A 15371-nucleotide genomic window follows, 5' to 3' on the forward strand; every position below is an offset into this window, starting at 1 on the left:
TCTCCTCAAGACCCTTCACCATCTTTGTTGCCCTCCTTTGGACACTCTCTAACAGTTTGATGTCTTTTTTATATTGTGGCACCCAAAACTGCCCCCAGCACTCAAGGTGAGGCTGCCCCAGAGCAGAGCAGGACAATCCCCTCCCTTGCCTGGCTGTGATGCTGTGCCTGATGCCCCCAGGACACAGCTGGCCCTTCTGGCTGCCAGGGCACTGCTGGCTCGACTTTCTGTCAACCAGGACACCCAGGTCCCTTTCCATGACGCTTCTCTCCAGTATCTCATGCCCAGTCTATCTGTACATCCAGGGTTGCCCTGTCCCAGGTGCAGAATCTAAAGTTTTTCCTTGTTATATTTCCTGCAGTTGGCGATTGCTTTTCTAATTTATCAAGATTTTTCTGCAGGACGTACCTGCCTTCCAGGAAGTCAACAGCTCCTCCCAATTTAGTATTGTCAGCAATCTATGTGAAATCAAGATCAGTGAAATGTACAAGTTACCTTGTGCACATTTGAGTTTAAATATACAAATAGCAGGAGCAATAAATGTCAACATATAAATTAGTTCCTCTTGTTGGGGTCTTCATGCTGGAGAATAGAAGTCAGCAACACGCACTCCCTTTTGTGGCGGGGAACATGTTGTAGAGACAGCCGCTGTTACTGATGGGTTCTTTTTGTTCACCGAGCCCCTCTCGCGGCACAGTTCGTTTCCCTGTAGCGGTGTCCCATCCTTTTTAAATTTAGATCGGCATTAATTTGCCTTATGACCAAATTTTTCACAATGACGGCAAGTGCCTACAAATGATGTAGAGGTAAAATTTGTATTAGCATTTTGCTGTTGTTTTGCCAATCGTAAAGGGCAGTGTTTTCTTAGGTGTCCGGTATGGCCGCAGTTATAACATGCATTGGAAGATCCTTTGTCTCCGTTTCCTTGTTTATGTACTTGTGTAATAACTGCGGCTAAAGCGGCAACATGAATTCGTGCTTTATCTTTTTCGATTTCCAAAGGGGCTCACGAGCATTGTTCAATCATTTGTATTATTGTCATATGAGCTGGTAACGCTGCTAATAATCGCTTACAGGTGGCATTAGCATTTTGCATAGCTATTTCTTTTACCAATGTGTCTTTCATATCAAGAGGGACGTCTGGCGCTGCTTCCACCCCTTCTTTAACTCTATCTACAACGGATAAAAAGGATTCGTCTTCCTTTTTTTGAATATACAAATAAGGTTGTCGAGGCTTTCCTAATTGAGGTAAGCTGTTAAAAGCCTCCAAAGCCGCTGCTTTACTTTGAGCTAATATACGAGCTCTTAATGCTGCTTGTCTTTGTGGGTCAATAAATTGGCCATTTCCCATAAGCATGTCTAAGGTAGCAAAACGCAAGGGGTCACCTTGAGGCAAATTGACATTATCCAATTGTTTAAGATCTAATCTTTGCTGCCATTTTGATAAGAATAGCATATAACTGGTAGGTCCTAATATAAGCTCGAACATGGCCTTAAGGTCAGCAGGAACAAGTTCTTGATATTTTAGTAATGCTTCTACTTGCTGCCTTACTAAGTGATTATCAACACCATAATCCATTACCAATTTTTGGACTCTAGCAATCATATTCCAATCTAGGGGCTGCCAGGTGTTACCATCAGCTCCATGTAGTACTGGAGGGGACACAAATTGAAAATCTCCTGTTAGTTCAGCATTTGTTACCACACCTTTCCATCTTTTGGTCATGTCAAAAGAAGGATCTTTAGGAAGAGGATACTTGTCAGAATCAAACTTCCTCCCCCCTCCCTCCGATTTCCCTTTTTCAGGACTTCCTGAACCCTCCTCCCCTCCTTTGCTCCACCAACGATTAAAGGAATCATTAAAAGCATTTAACAACCCTGACCCTCCCTTCTCAGTAGAATCTAAAACGTTAACATCTTCAACTTCAGAAATCATTAGCGGAGGTAAACCTTTAGATGCCAAAAAATGATTCGCAGTGGGCATATCCCACTCCCCCGCTTTGACTAGATTGAGGATATGTTCACGGCGATGAGAGGTATTAGCGGACGTATTTGTTGTGGGAAAAAAGTTTTCTTCTAAAGTCTTAAAGCTAGAGATAATAGCATCATGAGCCTTTTTATATGCTTCCCAAATTGTTTTACTTTTGGAGCCCTTATCAAGCCGTTGCATTTCCCCTAACAATTTAGTCATTAATTCAGTTTGCTTTTGCAACGTAGATTGCAAATCATCCACATCCATGTTCGTATCTTCAGGGTATAGTAGCTGGGTCTATATCAGGAGGTGGTGGCGGCCACGATACAGGATTAGGGTCGGTAGGCAACGCATCCTGTGTCGCCGGGGGTGCTGAAGGTGTGGGGGTAGGCACATTGTGAATACCAGAGGGGTCCCACGGTGGAATTAGATCATCATAGGGACCACGGGTCACCGGGGCAGATACATATGAAGGCGGAGGAGGAGAAGCCTGAGAGAATTTGCTAGCTGCAGCAGTAACCATAGTCTGTGCTGCCAATTCCAACTTGATCTCAGCACCCATTTGTTCAATTAGCATGCGCAGCTGCCGATATGTGGGAGCTAGTGTCTTTGCTTCTTTATTCCCAGTCTGAATGGCCTCCCACAGGTCTGCCCCAACTGCTTGCCAAGTGGTTTCTTTAAAAACATCAGTAGAGTCCTTCAAAAAGCCACGACGTTTTGCCCAGTAAAGTAAATTCACAAGCAGAGACCGATCAACAGTCTCTCCCTTCTTTTGGGCAAGTTTCATTGAGGCATCGACAGTAGCCTTTTCTATAGCTGATACAGCGTTTCCCATCCCGCAAATATTTTACAGCTGTCTAAGGCTCCGACTCACCTGCCGACAGTGGCCACTCGCGCCTCTCTCGGACGCCCGGTGGCAACCGCTGTGGGAAATCAGCGTTCTCCTAGGCGGCACGCACAGAGACCGTCCACATAAATGTCCATCTGTTAGGCTGCCTGGCCCCTCCGGATCATCACGTCGGGGTCACCAGGATGTTGGGGTCTTCATGCTGGAGAACAGAAGTCAGCAACACACACTCAATGTGAATGCAAAGAGCAGAATCTTTATTCTACCAGATAGGCTATTTTTATACTGTTTTACATTGTTACTACAAACTTGTTACAAAGGATTTGATAGGTTATACAAAGCATTCAGATAATGTTAGCAGTGATTCTGTTGGTTTATCTATCTCTCTAAAATCTAGTTATTGTGTAAGATACTCTTTGAAGTGGACATGGTATGTTAGCTAAACAGGATCGTGCTTCTCCAGATGTCTTTTCCTTTGTTCTTGTGTATCTTAGTGTAAAATTTATGACTTTGTTTTTCTCTTACAGTGACTTTGAACAGACCCTTAACACAGTTAAGGTAGCTTTCTGTAGACAGGCTGTAGAGCAACAGCAGCCACAAGGCCACCGACACCTCTAACAATGATTTCAATCAAGTAAAGGAAATATAGTGTTTGGTGAATTTGCATAATTGCACACATGAAAAACTTAAGTGGCAATAACCATTATTAAGTTGCTTTGTAATATGATTTTTACAAAATTCCAGGTGAAGTTTCTACAATTATTAATTGAAGGAAATTACCTAAGTATGACTATTAGAAACAAAACCCACTTTTAAATTGATCTTAAAAGTGAAATAATGATTTTTCTTGTTAAGCTTTGGTGACTTGTCTCTTGTCAACTTTTCCTTGTCATTCTTAGAGGCTATTTTCATATTTCATATTGATCTCCAGAAAAGCTGTACCTACTTTGGTAAAAAAATCTGATGAGATCCAGAGCTCAGAATATAAAATTGGATTACAAATGAAGATTGCTTTGTGGTGATTTTGTAACATAATTCCTACTAGCAAATTGAATAAAACCATCAGATTCTCTTGTATAAACGGAGCAGGAATGATTTGCAGCATGTGATAGTCCTGTTGATTTGAAAATATATTTTGTTCAGTATGCTTCCTTGATTTTGAAATTGGAAGACTCATAAAAAGTAAAGACAGGCCCAGAGAAATGAGCCATGCAAGGTGTCACATGATCAAATTATCTTTCAGATGCCTGACACAATAGATTGAAATCTCTTTCCTTAGAGTGGAATTTTCCTGAGCTTGTGCATTACAATTATGCAAGGAGGTGAATACCGAGACTGGTGAGGGGTTGTTAACATCCTGGTCATGAGAGCCCATTCATGTAAATTTGTAAGTGTTCAGATAGGTCAGAAACCATAGCAATTGCATTATGTGCAGAGAGGCAATCTTGGTAGACACTTAAAAGGAAACCATTGCTGAAAGCAAGGGAGGACTTGAAACTAGAAGAAACCTGTAAAGAAAAATGTCAGAAAGAAGCCTTAAGTGAAAGAACATGACAGTGTGAGAAGTGATCTAATTTGTACCTGAGATTTGCATGGAAGAGCTTTCACAGTTGTGCTAACTTTGCTCGTGATATTTAGTCAGAGAGAAGATTCACGACTCTGTATGGGATCCCTTGGGGAGATAGAGATACTTGTACAAATCACAAAGGTAGTATTTTTCTTACTACTATATTTAGAGGAAGGCTCAGTGCCTGGTTTAAACTGCATACCTACAGTTTGGACAGATGAACTTGTGTGAGTTGATTGCGTTTTAACGTGAAATACTACATTTGCATTTCTTTAAGAAGAGAAAAAAACCCAAAAAAACCAAAAATAAGGAATAGTTTATAAGCTACTTAAACACTTAGTACAGTGCAAGGTAAGAGAAAAGGCTGAAGATTTGGCTTTTGCTTTATTAGAATGTAGATATTTCTTTTGCCAGGGAATTAAATTAAGAATGTACTAAATCATACTTGTAGCCTGAGAAAATAAAATTGAGGGAGTAAGTTTCTGCATATACAAACCCTACTCATAGCTGTATCCAAGAGAAGGGCCTTCACCTTAGGGGACTCAAAAATGTAAAGTTAATGTTTGCCGGAAATGTATAAGCTTTTTGAAAAGTATCATGAAAAAAAGCAAGGACAAAATATCTACGTATGAAAAACTCTATAGCATCTCTGACAGTATCTCTAAAAATACTTCAGAGATATTAAATGCTTATGCTGTTCCAGAAAGAAAAACATTACTCCAGGGATAGTAAGATTATGTTTCCTACCTTCTCAGGGATGAGTCAATGAAGTCAGAGCTGTTTCAGCAACAGCCAGAAGGTCGACTTCTATAAAGAAGAGGAAAATCAGATTCCTCACTGCAGTTTACTGCCAGAATTTTAGCAGTAAGCTCCCTCTAGCACATGAACTTTGGTACTGTTTTGTGGGAATTTCCTTGGTCTTATATGTACATAAAATATATGAAATGTAATTTTATCTTTCAATATGTTGGTAAGCAATAGAACAAATATATGCTTTGCATTACTAAGCTGAAAAACAATAAGGTCTAGTTCGCTTGAAATAAAAACACATTAATGGAGACTTTCACGTACTTCTAAATCTAAGGGCTGATTGAGTATTTTATTATTTAAAAATATATTTGGTGATTGTCAAATAATATATGTTTCTTTGCCATTTATCGTGCTTTATTTTTTCACAGAAACATTTACCTTGCACAGTTGCAAATCATGCAAGAGAGAAAGGAAAAACGTAATCAGTGCTGTCTCCTAAAACAAGACTAATTTCTACCTTTCTAGAGAGAGAGAAAAAAAATCATTCTTATCTTTCAAAAAACAGCTACACTTATCCAGAACAAATATTTTGGTGGCTCTTGTATGTGAGCAAGTGCAAAGTCCTGCTGGTTTGAAAAACTTGACACCTAGGAGTATTTTATTTCAAGTATATGTTTAGGAGCTTCTCCTTGTTCCTCCCTCCCCAGCCATGTTTTATAATGTGGCTTGTCTGTTTTCTAAGCTATTCACTTCAGCTTGGAGTCAATTGAAAATAATGACTTTTTTTCCTTCATACATAGATTTTGCTCAACAGAATGATTCTGAGCTGCTGGCCGTAAGATCAAAGAGATCTTTCACAATGCATCTCTCTTGCTTAGCGTGTAATAAGCTCACAGCAACTTCTGAAGCTATTAGGTCTCCCTAATACAAGTACAAGCATGGAGAAAAAGGGCCCTGACAGTGAGATTGTTTTTAAATTATTTTTCTCTCTGCTTAATTTCCATTGTGAAAAGGAGATCTTTACAAAGTTGACAAATTTGTTATTTCACCAGAAAGGGGGGATGACTAAAAAATAAGTTTGCATTGAGATCTTTTTTTCTTCCCCTCTTTGCCCCCTTTTACTTTGCAGGAGCAACACAAAATAGTTTCTGTTTTGTTAAATCTCTCCCTGAAGTAATTTGAATTCTCATACCTATTTCTTATCTGATCAGATAATGCCTGAAGTATTGTTCACTCTATTAAACTTTTGAGTTGACTTTTTTTTTTTGCCAGTCCTTTATTTTATTTTGGTTTTGTTCTAGAGCTGAAGGTGTAATTTCTGTTTCGCTCTAGAGGTACTTCTGCTATCAGCTATATCAAATCTTATTACTGATCTCATTAAACTAATACAATTAGGTAGGCTGTGTTATATGTAATCTGAGTGTTGATGCTATTGTAAAGGACTCTATTAAACATCTTTCAGCTTATGAAGTTGACAGAAGCTCAAGTAGTATCCTAGTATGTAATTTAGCTACTAAATTCCATGAATTCTGACTTTTTATTGTACTGTATCTTGGAAAGCCTTTGCACCTGTATGAAGTGAATGCCAAATGTTGTCATCATGAGGCTGTTTTTAACAGTGCATTTCTTTGTCTTATTTTCCACTGTAGTGTAGCCTAGTACAGCATAAACCTTTGTGACTTTTCAGGGTTTTGTTCTCCTAAGCTACCAGCATTCACAAAGCACAAAATACAAAAACACCCGTGTTTAGCAGCATTTGGTTGTGATAATAATAGTTATTTGCTGACAATAACATGTCCATTATCACTTCCTACTTGAAAATAACACAAGTCTGAACTGCATATAAGAGCTCATACAGTAGTATGCATATTCAAGGAAGCCCAGAATTCTCATGAGCCACAATTTTTGCCTAGCACCCGAAGTGCTACCCACCAAGTTGTTAGTTTGTCTAAACTGTCTGTACTGTTGAATTTTTAATGAATTTTATTAGTTAAATTCTGATCCAAGATATGCAAAAAGTTAAAAAAACCCATTTCAAACAGGTTGAAAGTTCCATTGTATGCAATGGCACGACTTACATACAAAATTATGATCAAGATCTAAAGACTTCAATCTGTATTGATACCTACTCAAAAGCCCTAGGATGAGCATCCTTAGTGAATGGGGAAAAAAATCACAAAGGATGAGTTGCTGAGCAGGTGGAATTCAAAGGCTATCAAAGTCTAACTGAGAGAGTCAGCTCTCTGATATCATCCTGGGAGGAGCCTTTGGCTCTCTGCTTGACCATGGGTACTGATCTTCTGCTGGGTTAACTGGGGACTGCAAGGCTGCCTGAAGAATCCTAACAATAATTTGGGAGCTTTCTGGAGATGCTTAAGTTACTCTGCCACTCTGTTACCTATTTGTTTATTACGGTTAAGAAGTTCTTCTCTATCATTAGCTCTTTCTATGATTGTTAGTCTTGGGCAAAGGATCTAATCTAATTACTGTTTGCACATGCTGACTCAGAGACTTCGATAAAATAAATTACTATGATGGAATTGGCCTAAAGCTCTTCTTACTAGTATGCCAAATGATCTTACAGAAACAGAAGTTACAGCTACCTCAGCTATTTTTGTGATAGCCCACTTATCCTGTTACAGATCTAACTCCTCATACATGTTATTGCAATTTTAAACAGGGATTCAGTGAAAATCAAAGCATGACCACTGGCTTCAATTCATCTGCATTGACTTAGATCTACTAAATGCCAGGTACAGTGTTGACAACCTTTAGATATTTAATGCAAGAAATTCTATGGTTCTGTTATATATCTTTATTTATTTATTTATACAATAAATGTAAAGAATTCTGTAACTTGTTCATGATCATCCATTATTTCCATCCATTCTTCCTCCTTCTGAAATACCTAAGGAAATGAAAGGCAGCTGGTATTGCAGAATCCTTATGGTACTGTCCAGCTTTGACCTCCGAACCTCAAAATGTTCACAGTAAAACAAACAAAATGGATATGTTACCTTTAAATCCAACAGAGGCAGAAATGCTTTTTTGAAAAGCATTTAATCTTTGCAAAAGAGATAAGAGATGGGAAGTAGCTGCAACTGAAATGTCTGTATTGATTCATCAGGTATACCCTAATAAAGGGGAAAAAAGTGTGCAGCTCAGCACGCCAGTGTTCAGACAGTGACATCTTTGGGAGGTCTTTTAAACTCCCTGAGAGGTGCACTTAACTTCCTTCACAAATATGGATAATGTAGAACAGCGAGCAGCTTTGCATTCCAACTGCGTTCTGATAACTCTCCGTCTTTTCTTCAGACACGTTTGATCTATGTGATTGTTTTCAGCCACAATCTATAGAGTCATGCTACATCATGACTTAATTCTTCATTTTTCATATGTGGTGGGTGTAGTTTGAAGTGTATTGGCATTCCTAACAAGGAACCTCAGTCGTGAAAAGGAGGGCAGAGGTGCTGGGAGGAAGGATAACTCCTTTTCAAGCTCTGTCTCACCTGGCAATGTGGATGCAACTGGCTTTGCAGACTTAGACTTGAGCATGAGCACAGCAAATAAGCTGCTGTGAGGCTTTCAGAGTAAGACTAAAAAACAAGTAATATTTGTCTGGAATAATAATGTTTTTTCTCTTTTTTGATTTTTTTTTTTAACAGTACAGATCTGCCTACAGATGTTTTTTTTTTTGTATGATAGTAAATTGCAATGCTAAAATTCATAGAAATCATAGAAGAAGACGGCTTTTGATAGGGAAGTTTTCATCAATATAAGAACTGAAGAAGAATAATCAGATATCTTATAATAAGCAAAACTGGAGTAAAACCACAAAAGCCCACAGCCAGGGAGGAAAGAACTAGTGAGATACTTCTGAGACTGATCCAAATATTTCTAGGGTATTAATTTGAGTCAATGCATTGAAAGTAAAAATTTCCTATCTTGCCCACAAATGTTAATTGTTATAGGCCAAGATACCATCACTGTTGTAGCACTGGATTTAATTTCAAGATACTGGGTCATAATAAAGTATAACTAAGGGAATTTTCTGTGTTTTAGAGGGAAAAATAAGAAAGCTGTTTAATTTTCATACAGATGCAATGCATAGGGATTTAGATCTTCCCTAAGAAACTCTGGTCTCTCCAAAAGTGTCTATCTACTACTTAAAACTGTGATGTCATTACTTTATCAATTTGAATTTACTTCAAATGTCTTCCCCTCATTGATACAGTAGGCTGACAGAGGGTGTGAATAGAGAAATGTTGGCTGAGTGTGAAATGAGTTCAAATATTGGCCAGACGGTTTGCTGCTTGTCTCTTGTTTTATGGATAAACAGTCTCACTGAGTAATTTAGTTGCACTGTGGATTTTTGAATGATAAGGCTATTTACCTTCCTCATTCATTTTGATGTCTTTAGTCCTGCATCACACAACTCCACAGATCACAGATTAGTACCTTAAATCACTGCTGTGCAATACACTACTATTTCCTGACACCCAAACTATCTTCATAAACATATTTTGGGACAAACAAGGAGTGCCTAGATATATGATGGAGGTATGAATGTAGTACTTTTGAAGGGTGGAAAAATAAACTCCATGAAGTACTGCTTTTTGAAATAAGATTCCTGACTGTTCAAAATAATTTGGCCGATCCATTATTTTTTCTAAAGATATTTTCGTGGGACCTTAAATAGTGTCAATTTAATTTATTGAAGTGCTTTTTTTCCTAACAGTTAATGGTAGACTAGGAGCAGACACAATTAAAAATAGTTTGTATGTATTGTCATATTTACTTGTCCATGAATAACTAATTTAAGTTTACCAAAATCAGTGGCAGGACTTGAACCCAACACTGGAAATTCTTCCAACATTCCATAATAGTTATTCCAATGCCTTTGCTTTACAAAGGAATTGTTAGTAATGACTTGAAGGGAATAATAAAATGTAGAAGAGCCATTACTGCTACACACAAGGTTGAACATTGCAATAAGACTTACATAAAACACTGCTCAGTTTCAGACTGGTCTCTTGATCAGTTTCAGACTGTTCTTTTGATCTCTTTGTAAGTGGAAGATAGGTAGGTGTTAGAGTGTTAGATTTTTATTTTTCTATTTCTTAATGTATAAAAAGATGATTCAAAACCTTTTACAGTTGACTCCACCTTTGGGCTCCTGAAACTGGAAAGCTTCATCTCTGATTCACCTATCTGATACACTCGATAATCATTTCATCCACTTGCTTATGGTACTTATTTCTTTAGGTTATGCAATGTAAATGTTATGATGTTTATCTCTTGTGCATCTAGCTTTTAAATATTTAGGTGTCTGGTGGGCTGATTGAGAATGTCCCAAAAAAACATTCACTTCTCAATTGGACCTTTACCCCCCTCAGAAACAGAAGCTATCAAAGTCCTCCCAAGTCATGGCTTGTAAATTGGAACTGTAGAAATAATAGATCACACCTTTTCCTGACCTGATTTTTCTGTTTATTCTATCTGCCAGTCATTGTTTTTCATGTCCTGGATCTGGGTATAATTACTTCAGTTCTAAAATTCCATCAGTTCCATCTGTTTTAAAATCCCATTCATGATAGGATATATCTTTTCTTTTATCCCCTGTATTCTGAAGAATAACTGTTCTGCCACTTTCTTCTCCAACCAAGGAGATGTCTTTTTAAATTTCTCCCTCCACCGTTCACAATATTTTTGTATTTTCTATTTCTGCTTCCTACGTTTCTTCCTAGTTTACACTATAATTGGCACCCTATTCATGCTTTATTACACTAGATTCCTTTTCTATTTCCATGCTAATTTCCTGAAATGTTCTGACTCTTGGTGTCCAGGCACCTTACTTTGAGGATGCGTAGGCCTGATTTTAGCTGCCAAAAATCAAAGAATATCTTGAATTTGGAAGGACCCATAAGAATCATCAAGTTGTAAAGGTATGTGCCTAGATGGCAAAAGGAAAGCTTTGACATTGAAAGAATAAATGAGAAATTCATATGAACCCTAAATATGGATATCATATTGCCAACAATATCTCTATGGGATATATATATATATGCTAAAAGTAAGTTTGTGCAGAAAGTAGATACTTCATATGGTTTAACATATGTTAATTTAATGAATTTGTGCCTTGCAAGATAAAAGTATGACTTGTACTATATTTTGTTTTCATCCTGTGTGGTGAATGCTGAGATTTATTTTTCCTCCATTTGTATAGCCTCCTAATTTAACTTCAGTGGTGGAATGCATTTGGACATTAAGAGTTTCCCTTGCACAATCAGATGAAATTAAAAATACACCCCCAAAAATTTGAATAACTCTACAAATTGGCTACTCTATATAAATATATATATATATATAAGCACATAAATTCTACGTCATATAATGACAAAATCACATTAATACAATAGCTTTTTGCAGGTAGCAGAAAACTGTCCGTGCTTATTGCTGGAGCTGGTCTAAACTTGCCCATTAAGGACAACTCAGAAATTGTGGTACAGATGGCACCTTGTGGATTTCAGAGTAAATTCCCTAAATTAACTTTCCCTTCTTACTATGTCATGCATATCTATGTGAAAGCAAAGGAAGTTGATCCATTTCCAGCAAATGGGAATGGTTACTTTGAAACAACCAGCTTCGAAAATCAGTAGTGGTTTTATTGGTTTTAATTATACACCCGTAAAATGAGAGAAGGATAAAGAAGCCTCACACAAATATGGTCTGAGTTCACCACTCTCACCCGAAAGAAATTTAAAAATCAGTTCCAGAACAGCTCTTAAAGAAGAATTCTCCTTGTTTCTCTTTCACTAGACTGTAAGATTAAGTATTTGTTTACATTAAGAAGTGAGTTTAAAAGTCACATAAAATGCTACAAAGTGCTGCTCAGTAACATTTGCATTATTTAACACAATAGGAAATAGCAACACACAAGACCTAGAGATATATTAAGACATTTTTATTTACCAGTTATGTAAGAAGTCTTCTCAAATGTGGGTGTGAATAAGACCAGATTTATAACAGAAGAAAAAGACTTCTGAACAGGTGAATTATTATTCTGGGTATACATAAAATCTTACTCAGAATCCTAAACCATCTTTTTAATTCCTGTAGGAAGAATTCAAAGTATGTTTGAGAGTGGTGTAAGTGGAAGGGTCTATATTTAAATATAAATACCATCTGTCTCTCTCTCTCTCTCTCTTCTTAACCATCCATCTATCCATTCACATGAGCACTTGCATGTATGTATTTCCAAATACGTTGATGGCCAAGCAGTGAACTTCAGTGTGCATTTGTGTGAAATCAGTCTTCATGTGACTGTATATAGTACAAGGAAATTCTATGTATGGAAGAGCCGAGGCCTGTTTTCTAAAGGGACGTTTCTGTAGTATTGAACAGTCGTTAATGTGTCCTGGGGTTACAAAACATCTGCTCTTTTCACTCCAGAGATCAGCCTTGCTTCTAGGTCGGCAGCTGATGTACATTGCACTTTATGTACTCCATGCTGCCTCCAACAGCTCTCCGAGACACACCCGCCTGGAACAGAGGATTTGATGGAATAGGAAGTCGTGCTGAGGTAGTGACCAGCTTCTGCTGAATGTTGCTGACATCCTCAATAGTAAGGTCCTAGGAGCATTAATATTCTCATATCAGCAGCAGGTGCAAAATAGTTCAACAGGGAGTCTTTAATATTCAAGTGCAGTTAATATGAGAATTCAGTTAACGAAAAAGACTAAACGTAAAAGGAATTTCAGAAGGATGATGACAACCTTTGTTCTTACTATGGTTACATTACATACTGGCTTGTGTGTTATGTGATTATATTATGAAACATTAGACATTAAAATGTCTGTCAAGAAGATTCTATCTCAATGAAGGGTCTTCATTCTGAAAGTATTTGTGAAAAATACAGATATACTAGAATGTTACATCACTGTTTTTAATACTCATATATAATAAATACTCAGCTAAGTTAATATTCCATACATTTATGTTTATAGGACCTAAAAATTGCATCAAGTTTCCACAACTTTAGCCCCCATGGAAATCTCATCTTATTGTTTATTGAAAGTACACATTTTTTACCATCATAACAGTACTCAGTTAAACCACATCAAATCCCTCTTATTTTACATGTCTTAAAAATGAAACATATGTATTTGTTTTCCTATAATCTGAATACTAACTTTTTTCTGTGAAGCAAACCGATCCATTCAAAAATTGATTTGTACCTTCTCTCTACTTTTGCCATTTCAAGGGATAATGTCCCTTATATTTGCACAGAAAATTTGTGGCAATTACAGCATATTGTTTCACAGAAAAACAATATTAAGAAAATAGTGGACATAGTCCTTAGTCTTGCAATGAAATCTAATAGCTAAAAGTATAAATTGCATGATCTGTGTGACTAGCTGGCTCTGATCTAATTGCAGTTCAGATCCCTAATGATGTGGACTCTTTTTCACCCTGTATCAATAGTAACAGTAAGGCACACTTCTCCTGATGGTGTACCTAGTTAGAGTTTAATTCTGTGAGGAAGAATACACAGCAGAGTTCATTTTCTGCATTTTGCTGATGATCTTGAGCTATGCTCCAGTGGTTTACTACGCTCAGATCTCTACAAAGGATCAAAGCCTCCCATTCTGTTACTCCGTAGAGAAAGAAAAAGACAAACTTTTTTTTGTAAACTATTCTTTCCTTTCTCCATATAATTCTATATTCCTATCTATGTAAACATGGCTTTGAAATTTTTCTCTGAGTAGAAACGTAACCTCTGAATCCTAAACCACAGCTCTGTGCATGTCTGGAATTCACCCATAATGTTGTTGCTTCATTTGCAGTGCTCTGCTGAATGAAATCTGTTGATTCTGCACGCTTACACACACAGGAGTCACAGAGAATTAAAAGAGGCCAGGCACTCGCTGAGTAGATTCTGCTACACACATGTGTTAGAGCATTTTAAAGTTAAAAAGGTTTTGTGAAGGTCTGAAAGAGTTAGTGCATAGTCTGAATCAAACAATACTGCCTTAGTTTTTTGGTAGATATTCCACACAAATCTAGTGAAAAACTGTGCTGTTATATTATTCCTTAGGAGAAGATCAGACCCTGAGTTATCTGGTCGGCTAGCTGAGATATAGTTCTCAATCAATATCTACCTGGGCAATACTGTACATGTTTTATTTAGACAGAAAATCAATGTTAAAATGAACTTCTGCCAGAAGGTAGAAATTACAATATTATGCCAGAATCTTTTGAAAAAACAGTATAATAATTTGTTAAAAATGGTGAATACTTAAAAACTGTTGTATTTTTTCATTTCACTGCAAACCATAGAATATCAAAAGTCCTAGCAGCACGGAAAATTTTCAGAACTACAAGAGGAGAAAAAAAAAGAGTAACTGTTTTTTTTAGAAAAAGAAAGAAAAGCAAACAGAAGTTTAGGCTTGAATTTTAAAAATGGGAGCTGCAACAAGAATAATGCCTGTAACAAAACACAAAAATTTGAAGTCTAAATTGTGATAGTGGTGAAATCTTTGTGGAATTTTTACATCCTTAATAAGCAATTTTAATGTCAAATTAACACCATTGCTCAATCACCATTTTCCATACAAAGAATATCAAATTCACATATTTTATCCTGTTCTTCCTTATCCATGTAATTTGATTTATGGCTATTATGTCTTGAAAGCAGTTGAAAAACAAAAAATGAAATTCTCTCCTTCTGTTGGAGAGAGCAGTTACAACTCTGAGTGTATGAAAGAATGCAGGAGAACCTGGCTCACCCTTGAAACGGTTTAAATATTACTGTTAATATATTAAATTGTAGTATAAACAGCTGTATGAAATAAAGTGCTCACTGAAGTATTCTGATAAAAATCTCAAGTATCATTTACTCCAAAAAGGGACTACAGTCCTGCCAGCATTTCCTTATATTTTCTTATAGCATAGCAAGTGCTAAGGTTTTTTCTGCTTCAGAAATGTTACTTTACATTCCTGTGACTGGAAAAAAGACAAAATTTCTTTCAGCTGACTTGCTTCTTGTGACTATAGCTATTTCCGGGGTATTTTTAACCTAAATATTATACAAACTGCTGCTTTGTTCCTCAGTGAAAAGATTGTGGTCTGCGTTTATTTCTCATGCCAGTGGGAAACCCATACTTTCTCAGTAGATTATCATAAATGCACTCTAAACTGCTCTAATGCTTAATCCAAAGAGTACCTGGATCTTT

The 15371-nt window shown here is 37.0% G+C and overlaps 1 pseudogene; it reads right to left on the minus strand.

The window, feature by feature from the left end:
* Positions 1-209: 209 nt before the first annotated feature.
* Positions 210-2239, minus strand: LOC148225124 (endogenous retrovirus group K member 8 Gag polyprotein-like; annotated as a pseudogene).
* Positions 2240-15371: the final 13132 nt, after the last annotated feature.

This window comes from Sturnus vulgaris, chromosome 1 (genome assembly GCF_052056855.1).
Source record: "Sturnus vulgaris isolate bStuVul1 chromosome 1, bStuVul1.hap1, whole genome shotgun sequence".
NCBI lineage: Eukaryota > Metazoa > Chordata > Aves > Passeriformes > Sturnidae > Sturnus > Sturnus vulgaris.